This window comes from Agelaius phoeniceus, assembly GCF_051311805.1.
Source record: "Agelaius phoeniceus isolate bAgePho1 chromosome W unlocalized genomic scaffold, bAgePho1.hap1 SUPER_W_unloc_2, whole genome shotgun sequence".
NCBI lineage: Eukaryota > Metazoa > Chordata > Aves > Passeriformes > Icteridae > Agelaius > Agelaius phoeniceus.
In genome coordinates, this window is record NW_027509867.1 from 8,203,918 (window position 1) to 8,216,372 (window position 12,455).

The window sequence follows — 12,455 nt, forward strand, 5'->3', positions numbered from 1 at the left end:
CCCCTGGCCAGCCCATTCCAGTTCCCACTCACCCTTTCTGTGAAGAACTCCTTCCTATTGTCCAGCCTGAGCCTCCCCTGGTGCAGCTTAAGGCTGGGTCTTCTTGTCCTGCCCTCCAGCAGATCCACACTCACACCCAGCTTGGTGCCATCTGCACTTTGTGAATGCTGCACTCGATCCCCTCACCCAGACCATCAGTGAAGATATTAAACAGGACTGGGCCCAGCACAGATCCCTGGGGACAGCACCAGTGCCTGGACACCAGCTGGGTGCAGCACCATCCCCACCCCTCTCTGGGCCCAGCCTCCAGCCAGCTCTTAAATCTCCCAGCCAGGAGGGAACCTGCCCAAGCCGTGGGCTGCAGCTTTTCCAGGGAATGCTGTCAGAGACAGAGTCAAAGGCTCTGCTGGAGTCCAGGCACACAACATCCACAGCCTTTCCCCCATCCACAGGTGGGTCACCTGGGCATAAAAGGAGACCAGGTTGGTCAGGCAGGACCTGCCAGCCCTAAATCCACGCTGGCTGGCTCTGATCCCTGGGCCATCCTGTGGGTGCCCTGTGATGGCACTCAAGGTGATCTGTTCCATAACCTTGCTGGGCACCCAGGTCAGGCTGACAGGCCTGGAGTTCCCCAGCTCCTCCTTCCAGCCCTTCCTGGGCATGGGCTCACACTGGCACCTCCAGTGCTCTGGGCCCTCCCTGCTGAGCCAGGACTGATGGTAAATGATGGAGAGCAGCTTGGGGAGCTCATCCACAGCTCCCTCATCCCCCTGGGATGGATCTCATCTGCTCCCATAGACCTGTGAGCATCTGAGTGGCTCAGCAGGTCAGCAGCTGCTTCCTCCTGGATTCCAGGGGGCTGTTCTGCTCCCTGTGCCCATCTACCAGCTCAGGAGAACACTTGTCCTGAGGACAACCTGTCCTATATTGAAAATTGAGGGAAACAAGGTGTTAAACTGTTCAGACGTTTCTTTAGTTACTCTATTCTCCACTGCATCCAATAAAGAGTAGAGGTTCTCTTTATCCGGTGTTTTGCTACTAATTTATTTATAGAAACATTTCCTATTAGTTCTCACACAAGTGGCCAGATTAAGCTCTAATTGGGCTTTCACCTCTTTCCTCTTCTTTCTGCATAACCTAGCAACATCCTTAAACACTTCCTGAGTTGCCTGTTTCTCTTTTCAAAATGATGCATCCTCTTTTTTCCCTTAAGTTCCCACAAAAGCTCCATGGGCAGCCAGGCCAGTCCTTTTCCTCACCAGCTCATCTTTTACCACACTGGGACAGGCTGCTCCTTCCCCCTTGAGATTACTTTCTTGAAAAGTGTCCATCCTTCCTGGACCCCTTTGATTTTAAGGGCTCTTTCTCTTTAAAAAATCAGTACCTGATTCAGTACTCCCCAAATCAGCGTCCTAAACAGGCCAAAGTCTGCCCTTCCTAATTCCAGTGCGGAAGTTTTGTTACTGCCCCTCCTCCTTTCACAGAACATTGAAAACTTGATTATTTCATGGTCACTGTGCCCCAGGCAGCCTCTGAGCCCCACATCTGCCCCCAGCCCTTCTCTGCTTGTGAACAGCAGCAGACAGAGCTTTCCTTGGCAGTGGGAGTGTTACCAAAAATTCAGTGAAAGAGAAAACTCCTTTACCCCAGTGCAGCATTAAGAAGCAGCATTCTTTATTCAGCTGGATGCACGGGGGAGAGCTCCTCCCAAAGCTGTGCATGCTGAGCACAGGAAAGTTTCTGTTTATTTTCTGTATTTTGCACACATATTCATTGATTGTCTTGGACTAAACATACATATGATAATCATTTCCCCAAAATCATTAACACATTTCCCCTCCCCTTTACCCATGTGTTCTTCTGTCCTGGGGGTCTCTCTGGTGGTCCCTGGTGGTCGTGGACCCCAAGGTTCCGGTGGGCCTGGCTGAGCTGGCAGGACCCTGAGGCTGCTGAACTTCCAGTTCCCCTTCTCACACAATGGGCCTTGTGTGGTTTCCACAGGCCTGGGGATATGGAGAACAAGCTCCAGGTGTGAGCTCACCTGGTGTAGGCAATTGATCATCTGGTAACATGAGGTCACAGAGTGGGCTATGACATCACAGAGTGGGTTATGCGAGGTCATGGAGAAGCATCACAGACTGCCTCTGTGACATCACAGAGCCAACTGTGCCATCACAGAGCAAGCTGTGCCATCACAGAGCAGACTATGACCTCACAGAGTTGCCTGTGACATCAGAGACCAGCTGTGTGACATTAGAGAATGGGCTGTGACATCCCAGAGCAGGCTGTGACATCCCAGAGGGGCTGTGTGACATCCCAGAGGGGCTGTGTGACATCCCAGCAGGGCTGTGTCAGGTCACTGGGTTGGTCACTCTGCCCCAGCTCCCCCTCACAGTTTCTCCCAACAAGTCCAATGCTGTCCATGCCCAGCGGGGTCCCTGTCCCACAGGATCCCCCCAGCCCACCTGGAGCCACAGCCTCCACCAAAGGATGTTCCACAGGATCCACCCCAGAGCCTGACATGGGGACAAGGGGCCAGGGCTGTGTGACCAGGACATCAAGGACGGGGATTATCCAGGTCACTGTGGCCTGGGTTGGGTTGCCCAGGGCAGGAAAGATGTCTGGCAGCTGGAGCAGGGTCTGGGAAGGGCCTTCAAGGTGGGGCTGGAGCCCCTGGGCTGTGAGCAGAGGCTGAGGGAGCTGGGCTTGTCCAGCCCAGAGCAGGGAAGGCTGAGGGGCTCCTCATCCCAGCCTGGCAGTGCCAGCGAGGAGGGGATGGAGAACACAGAGCCAGGCTCTTCACCGGGGGCCTGGTGGGAGACAAAAGCCAATGGGTGGGAGGGGAAAGAGGGGAGATCAGCCAGGACAGGAGGAGATGAAATGAGTCAGGCTGGTTTCAGCATTTCCTCAACACCAAGAGCAGCCTGACCTCCCTTCTCCTTCCACCACTGACAGCTTTGCAAATCAGGAATTGTTGGAGCTGTTTTGCCCCCACCCCAGGATGAGCATCCTGATACAAGAACTTCATTGTTTTTATATCTATCACAGAGACACATTTGTCTAAAATTACTTTTAGGATGGAAATCACTTTTGGGTGGTGGACTCATCAGACACTGCTGGGACGTTGCACATGGCTCAGGGAAGAGTGAGATTGTTATTAAATTGTGTCCTGTTCAACTGTGGTCTGTTGGCCATGAAGAGAAACTTTCTGTGCCTCTGATTCTCACCAGTTCCTGACCCCCAAAGGACAGAAACCTGGTGAGTTGTGGTTCCCACTACAGGGGCTGCACTTGGACCTCCCTCCATCCCCAGAGCTGAGCTCCCTTGTCCCAGAGAGTCCCTGGCAATGCAGGGATGAAGGAAACAGGACAAGCTGGGGGGATCAGGGGCAGGGCACAGCCAGGGAGAAGAATGACTTTTGCATTTGATGGAGCTGTGCCTCCCCTTGGCTTTGCTGGCTGACAAGAAATAAACATCCCTCTGTGTCTCGGGCAGCTCCTTCTGCAAGGAAAGCAGGTGGGAGTTGGAGCCAAGGAGCTGAAAGCTGCAGGTGCAGCCTGGGCTGGAGGGAGCTCAGATTTGCACAAGGCTGCTCTGAGTGCCAGGGCTTGGATGGGGGAAATGGTGGGGTGCGGGTAGGGACCGAGTCTGATTGATTGTCAGCCATGAAGGGTCTTGATTTTCATATCTATTCCAACTGCATGAGGAGATACTTTGATTCAGTGTCAATTGGAGATTGCACATATCAATGAATTAACAGGAAAAGAAAACTAAACAGGACCTACAAAATCTTTCCTCGCTGTCTTTTTAAATGTCATGTATTCAGTTTGAATACACTACTGAGATCTACTTAACCACAAAGGATTTGAAAATTAAAATCAAATGATTCCCAGAGGCTTGGCTTGTTCAGGTGTTCTGAATGTTCATGAGCCCTGGGACACTGAATTCCTGCACTGAAGAGCTGAAGGCTGAACAAGCCTCTGGAGCAGTGAAATTCAGCAGCAGCCTCCAAGTTGCTGAGGATGTCAGCAGCCCCCAGTGAGGCCATCCCTGCCCAGAGACCGTGGGGGAATGGGCAGACAAGGAGAGCGTCCCTGGGGCTGGGGCAGCACAACTCAGAGGCACCAGCGGCTCCAGCTGGGCAATGGAGTGTGGAATGTGGCTGGGAAAGCCCTTCCTGGGCTGGGCCAAGCAGGACACACAAGCTCTGACCCCCATCCCCCAAACAACTCTCTCAAGGAGACATTTAAAGGAATTACATTTGTTTCTGTACCCTGAGTTGGACTCCCTGGAGAAATGCCAACAAGAGATTCTCGGGAGCTCCAAACTATAAATCAGCCTTTACTGGGAGCTTTAGAAAATCAGAGAAACTTTTGGAAATGGTTTATTATGACATTGTAGTGGTTTTGGTTTGTTAATTTAGGATTTTTATTATCTTGAGATTTCTTAATTAATCATTTCATGAGTATGGTGGGTTTTACTGTTGGTTAATTATTTATGTCTTTATTTTGTTGTGAGATTGGATTACAAAAAAGGTAAAGTGGGTTCAAAATTTTAAAAGTATAAAGAAATTTTTATTAACAGTAAATTAAGAAAGAAAAAAGGAGTAAGAATTAAATTCTTGGAACACTTTATTTTTCTTTATAACTTTTTCTTTTATACTGACAATATAAAGAAAGTAAAAATTCAATTTCTAGTTAGGTTACTATTTCTAGAATAGTCCTTTTTTAGTTTCCTTAGGGAGAGAAGTTTTTCTTGTTAAGGTTATGGAGATTTTTTTTCAAAAGGAAAAAATAGGGTTTTTGTGGTTCATAATTTTGTCATGGATATCTGTTCTGTGGAACTTTGGTATTGTTAAGTTGTTTTTATTGCCAAAAGCTTTTCTACAGCTTGTTGATGGGCCATGTCAACTTATGGGATATTGTTTTAATGATGAGTTATTTAAAGGTAAAAACTTTTATTATTTACTTTTGAAATTATTTTTATCTCTGGGAATAGAGATCTTCTCTTGGGGGTACTGGATTATGTTTTTATCTTCTCCTGTTTAAACTTTTTATGAAATTACAGTTATTTTAACATTTGGTTTTTTTTAGTATGCAAGTTTTTTGTTTGACAATAATTTGAATATTTTTATTTTTTTATAATTTTATGTGCTATAAAAAAAGAGTTTTTTCTCTATAGTTTATAAGAGGGTTTTATTTTTAAGATTAATGTACTTTTTCTTTTTTTTAATTTGGAATTTCATGTCTTCTTCACTGTCTTTGATGGTTTTATAATATTTTTATGTTTGTATTTTGTTTTTCCCTTTTACTTGAGGGAGGATTGAAGTATTGAAAGGGTTGGCACCTGACCTGCCAGTAACTTGTGGTGGAAGTTGTGGTTGGGTTGAGTTAGAATTGGTTTTATGGTTAATTTTTGTGGGGTTTTAATTTTAGTTGTAGGGTTATTTTGTATGGGTTGTAGGCTGTAGGGGTTTCTGGTTTTAGTTGTGTAGAGGGAGGGCACTTGATGGTGAGGTTTTAATAGCTGTGGCTGGCTTTGTTCTGGTTGGGGTTTTGTAGCCTCTTTTGTTTTCCTGTTTGGGAGTTGTTGGGGTTTGGTTTGGTCAGAATGGGGCCGATGAGGGGAGGGGGTGGCCTGGGGAGGGGGGAATGGGCTCAGCCTGGGGCAGGGTTGCTTGGTTTGGTTTGGTTTGGTTTGGTTTGGTTTGGTTTGGTTTGGTTGAGATGGGGGCCAGGGCCGGGGCCCGCTGCTTCTTTGTTGTCTGGAAAAGAAAGAGGAGGTTCCTGGGGTTTTTTGTCTTTTACATTTGTGTTTCACAGAGGCATGTTCAGTATCTCAGTGGTTTAACAGATTGTAAGTTACACAAAAACTTTTATATTACTTTTAAAAAATCTTCTCATGTCAAACTATGACAGACATTCAATCAACAAAACAACACTTGTCAAAGCAATGACTTGGCCCATTTAACTTCAGAAACTCTAAGACTGTTCAATGAAATGTTAATCAAAATTTGGAAGAGAAACAGAAGAATAAGACACAGAAAGAGAGAAACAAAAAAAGAAACAGAGAAGCACACACACAGCTACAAAGCCCTGGATTCCAGCACTGTTCAGATGGAAATTCCAAGAGGATGCAGGGTCAAGATGTGTGCTTGCCTTTTGGTCAGCCTTCAATACCCCTTGGTCTCCCTGGGCCCTTCCCCCAGGTGGGGCTTGGGCTCATTTGGTCCCTCAGGAGCTGGGCTGGGGGCTGCAGAGGTGGCTGTGGGGCATTGCCTGTGCTGTGCCAGGGACTGGCAGCCACTGCTGGGCTGGGATAGAGGCTCTGGGGGGATTGGGGTTCCAGGGCAGGGCAGGGCTGGGCTTCCAGGGCAGGGCAAGGCTGCACCTGCCCCTTCCTCCCCCACACATAAATTGTTTTGAGCCAACAATCTCCTCCAGTCTCTCACAGTAAGGGAATGTTGGAGGTGGAATTCCATTCTGGCCATGGGCACTGGACAAGAAGGACAGTTCTTTTCCATAGGAAGGAAAGCACAGAGCCCCAGTGTTTGGAAGGCAGGTGAGAGCCTCAGTAGGCCACGGCCAGGCAGACTTCTCAAGAATTGCAGATTTTGTCTGGGAGTAGTCTTTCAATTAAGGGAATTTTGAAGGTGGAAACCCAGTCTCCGCTGTGGGCACCTGGAGAAGCAGGACAGTTCTTTTCCATAGGAAGGAGAGCACAGAGCCTCAGTGCTTCAACAGCAGATGAGAAAAGACCCTAAACATGCCAAGGTCAGCTGGTCCAGTCAGGCAGCCCATGGGAGGCCAAAGCAGCCACACGTGTTCTGTGTTCCATTGGTTTTGTGGGCCCCATAGTGTCACAATGGTGCCTTGGATCCGTGAGGCCCCACAGTGCCGTAATGGTGACTTGTTTCTATGGGGTCCAGCAGTGTTACAATGGCAAAGTCCAGCAATATCACAATGGACCCTTGGTCAAACAATGTCACAGTGGCCCCAAGGTTCCAGAAGGCCCTGCAGTTTCACAATGGTCCCACTTATTCCAGAAGGCCCTGCAGTGTCACAATGGTCTCCACAGTTCCACAGGCCCCACAGTGTCACGTGACTCCTCTGTTCCATGAGCCCTGCAATGTCACAATGGAACTTTGGACCCTGGGGGTTTGCAGTGTCACAATGGTCTCCTTTGGCTCCACAGTGTCACAATGGACCAATGATGACAGGAGTCCCCTCTGTGTCACCCTGAAGCTTTGGTTCCATGCAGCCCTGCAGTGTCACAATGAACCCTTGGTTCAATGGGGTTCCACAATGTCACCATGGTCCCAAGTTTCCATGCATCCTTGCAGTGTCACAATGGTCTCCTTTGGTATCCAGTGTCACAATGGACCCCTGATGACACGAGGTTTCACAATATCACAATGGACCTCTGGTTCCACGCAGCCCTGCAGTGTCACAAAGGCATTTTGGTTTCACAAGGCCCCTCAGTGTGACAATGGTCCCTTGGTCTCACAGGGCCCCACAGTATCACAATGGTCCCTTGGTTCCATGGGCCCTGTGCTGCTGCATTCCCCCCTCCCCTTCTCAGGCCACCCTGCCAGCTGAGAAATGCTCCTTGGGGCTCGGCCTTGGCCAACAGCCCCTGGGCTCAGCTCCTCTGCAGCTCATCACAAACACTGTCTGCTCCAGGCACTGCTGCCGCCCAACCAGCTCCTGCTTTCTGGAGGAGCAGCCCTGGGAACTGGTTTTGTTCCCTCAGGGGCACAACATCCCTGTTCTCACACTGCCAAAGAAAGCTGTTGGTGCCAAGTGCGGCCAGGATGAACCATTGCTGGCACTGAAGCCCCTCTCTTGGGGCCCTGCAAACAGCGCTCCAAAAGGAGCCCTTGGAGCTCTCCTGGGCCAGCGACTCCCTCTGAGTGGGGCCTCTCCCAGCCGGGAACTCTCCCGTTTGCTGCACTCGGGGATCCCCAACAATGACGGAGCCTGGGCCAGTCCCCCCACTCCTCCAGGCTCAGGCCTTCACCCTCTGGGGAGATGCCAAAGGATCCACAGGGAGCATTTCCTGCCCTCAGGGGAATTTCTCCCAGGTGCCTTGCACTGACTCTTTGTGTCTGTGTGCACACAGGAGTGCCTGTGCTGGGGAAATGTGGCAGAAATGCTGCTCTCTGAGGGGTTTGAGAGCCTTGGACAGCTGAATCGGTTGGGCCTCGTAAGGAAGGTTGAGTCACAAGGTCTAAGCCAAGTAAATGTTTCTAAGAGTTGTTCTTTTGTGATGTTGTTACTTTTAATAGAAGTTATTAGGTAAATTAAATACTGTTAGGTGTTATCCTCTGTCAAATAAGTAAGTCATGGTTTATAAGTTAGGTTAAATACTCTTAAGTGCTTTTGTTTTAAGGTATTAGTTAGGGTTAAGGTTTAACTTAAGTCCTGTTAAGATTGAGCTCTGTTTAAGCTTTTGGGCTGTACTCCTTTTATCCTTGCCCTCACTGTCCTTGTGTCACACACACACACAGGGACAGTTCTCAGTTCATTTCTGGTTTCCTTGCCTGGATTTGGTTTGGTTTTGTTGTTGCTTTGTTTCCCTGCTGTGCCTGAAGTGTCCAGTCAGGAGCAGAGTGACTCCTGCCAAGGAACTTTGTGCTGCTGACCCTTAATATTAAATCTGGTTTTTGCTGCTCCCTTGCTGGGGATTTTTTCAGCGCTCTCAAGGCCTCGTTCATACCAGGGTGAAGGAGCCCTGGCCCAGGCTCTGGCCCTGGGGGACATGGGGATGCTGCCGGGAGGTCCCTGTCCCCCTGTGCCACCCCCAGGGCCCTGGCCCCCTGTCCCCATGTCAGGCTCTGGGGTCGATCTCGTGGAACATCCTCTGGGGGAGGCTGCGGCGCCGGGGGTGGGGGGACCCAGGGGGACAGGGGACCCCACTGTGCACGAGCAGGGTTGGACTGCTCTGGGGGGAACTGTGAGGGGGCCGGGGCAGAGTGACCTCCCCAGTGACCTCACACAGCCCCTGGGATGTCACACAGCCCCTGTGATGTCACAACCTACTCTGATGTCACAGAGCACCCCTCTATGATGGCAGGATCTGCTTTATGGCCTTCCATCCTACTCTATGATGTCACAGCCAGATCTTTGATGTCACAACCCACTCTCTGATGTCACAAAACCCTCTCTGTGATGTCATACTGCCACTCTATAAAGTCACAGCACATACTTTGACCTCACAACCAGCTCTGTGATGTCATACAGCCATGCCATGATGTCAAAGCCTGCTCTGTGATGTCACATAATCCCCTCTATGATGTTGTAGCTGCTCAGTGACCTCACATAAACTCTGTGATGTCATAGCCTCTCGGGTCGGCTGTTTGTCTTTGCCCCGAGACACGTGGGATGGTTCTGAGGCAGCCCGTGCTCCAAACGATGAGTCTGGACTCTTCACTTTTTGCTTTTCAGGTTGTTTATTATTTCTTATCTACAAAATTTCCTTTCTGCCCAGCCGACATCTGCACAGCAAGGCAGCCACACGCACTCTAACTGGCCCCGAGGTGGTGTTGTTTTTATATACTACAAACTACGTATATCATATTTACTTTTAAGTCCCAATACCTATCACCTATGTTAGACAGTGCACTTCTACTCTGAACTAATCCCCAAGTGCCAACAGCACAGCAGAAAATGGAGAACACAAAGACGAAAGAAGAAGGACGAGACACACCCTGATTCCTCCATCTTGTCTCCAAAACCCCTATACCAAAAACCCCCAAAATCTATATTTCCACCCTGTAAATACATCATTCTTGCACCATTCAAAAGTGACTCTTCTGTCCTCATACACAGGTGGCAATTTGCTGGAAGGATCAAAATCAAGCCACCAGGTGTTCCTGGGAGCATGCCAGGGTCTCCGAGCCCCCCGAGAGGGTTTTCGGCAACTCTGGACATCCAGAGGAATGTGCTGAGTTCCCACAATAGCCCAATCTGTGACCTCACACAGCCTGGTCTGTGCTGTCACACAGCCCCTTGCTGACATCACAGCTGCTCTGTGCCTCCATGACACAGCCCCAGAGGAGATGCTGTGACACAGACCCCTCTGGGACATGCCACAGCCCCTGCCAGTGCTGAGCCCCTGGGAGCTCTGTCTGTGCCCTGCTGGTGTCCCTGAGGGGCCCTGGCAGTGGCCCAGCCCTGCTGGGCTGTGCACAGGAGCTGCTCCTGGCCAGAGCTGTCTCTCTGCAGCTCTGCTGCCCTTGCCAGGAGCTGCCTCTGGGCCAGGAGCCCGGCCCAGCTCAGCAGCACAGACACAGCACAAGGGCTTTAATGACCCTCTGGGGCTTTGGTGCTCTTTGCATCAGACTCAGCCCCTCAAAGTTGGCTCAAAGAACTTCTCAGGGATTCAAAAAGAGGGTGAAACAATGAAGTTTCTCATACTTTAAAAAGAGATCCATCTGAAGGATAGGACTGAAAAAGCATCCCCAGGTTCCAGGTAGAGCAGAACACTGGTGGCAGTGATGACAGCTGGGGACAAGCAAGGCAAAGGTGTCTCTGGTGCTGAGCAAACCTGCGCCTCTGTCCCTGCAGGCTGTTGGCATCCCCCGGCTGCCCCACCTGGCTGGGCCCTTCCTTTGCTGACAGCTCTGCCTCCTGCCTGCCCCTGCCTGCCCACACAAAGCCTGGGACTGCTCCAGGCTCTTGCTGGGGGACGTGCTGCACCACAGCCCTGCCCTGGCAGGGAAATTCCTTTCTCCTGGTGTCCACTCTGGGCCTCCCCAGCTGCCCTTGGTGCTATTATGTCTTCTTCAGCCTCATTCCCACAAGCAAGAAAAGCTCCAGCCCCTCTGAAACCACCCTTCATTCCCTCCCAGGCTACTCCTGTTCTGTCCTCAGTCTCCACCCCACTGAGCACAGAGCCTGCAGACTCTCCCTGCTGGTTTTATGATGAGGCCTCCAAACCCCATCTTGGGAGATTTTTGGGTCCTCTCCAAGGTCTGTGAAAATGGAAAAATAGCGATCAAAGTTATTTTCTCCCAAATCTTGCAGTGACAAAACAAGGGTCAATATCTCTAAACTGAATGAGGGCAGATTAACATTTGTTAGAACAGGAAATATTTTTCAATTATGGAAGTGACATGAAACTGCAGCTGTTTTTCCATAGAATTGGACGCCCCATCCCAGGAATTGTCCAAGAGCAGGAGCTTTGTCCGACCTGACCCAGTGAAACCCCCTGCCCTCCCCAAGGACAGAATTCCTGCAGTGTGGGTTCTCTGCTCTGCTGGGTGCTCTCACAAGGCTTCTGGACACAATGTCTGCTGAGGGCAGCCAGGCTGCTGCAGGGGCAGTGCCCTCACAGCCATCACCATGGCAGCCCTGTCCCCTGGGCCTGGCTCTGCCCTTTCCTCTGCCCCTGCCTTGGCTCTGCTGGCATGAAGAGTTTTGTCATTGATATCTTGTCCCCGAGGTGCTGGGGCCAATGGCTTCCCAGTCAGGCTCCTGGAGCAGAAGTGGCTTTTCAGAGGCCAGCCAGGAATGAGCCCTGAGGCAGCAGCTCTGGAGTGGTGGCCACCAGGCCGGGCTGCCAAGGGAGGCTTCTGGCCATGGCCTGTGGGCAGCTGCTGCTGCCAAGGTGCCTTTGGTGCCTCAGGCTCTCCCTGGCACAGCTCCCAGCACGGCACTCTGCCCTTGTGCCCGAGACCTTCCCTGTGCTGGGGCTGGCCTGGGGCTTTTTCTGCAGCGGGACCTGCCCTGCTGATGGCACAGGAAAGGCAGTTCCTGCTGGAGCAGGAGGCTCTGCCTGCAGTGGGCTCCAGCAACTCCAGCAAGGCCCTGATGACTTCAAAATTGATGTCTAGAGCATGATATTCTAATTGGTGTTATAGCTCATGAACTGTGGAGTAAATAACTCTGCTTAGAGATCTTTCTGTATGATCATGATCAGAATCAGTCAGAGCTGTATTTATACTAATTTATCTGGTATTCCATCATTAATAATGCGGGACAAATTGTATTGAAGTTGAATTCCACCTGTCAAATCTTTTACACCTTTGACTAATTCAGGGGCTGGGATTGGATCCAGCCGCTCCCAGTCTCCTCTCTTAGAAGGAATTTTAAGAGTCTAAGGGCCCTGCAGGGGTTTGAGGATCCATGGTGTCTGTTGGGTGTCATTTCTCCACCTCATGACCCAGCAGGAGTTTCTCCAATAAAGTAATAAAGCTTTTGCCTGAAGCTCCCAGTGTGCCCATGACAGGAACCCCTGTGAGTGTCTGGGACATCCCGGCTCTTTGGCAGCCTGGGCACTCTTGGGATGACACGGTGGAGCCCTCGTGAGTGCCTGTGACAGATCGGTGCCTTTGCAGCCCAAGGTGCCCTGGGATGTCACCATGGAATGGCTGTGACTGCCTCTGACCACAGGGCTCTTCACCATCCCCAGAAAGCCCTGGGAGGTCTCCATGGAGCCCCTGTCCCTGCCTG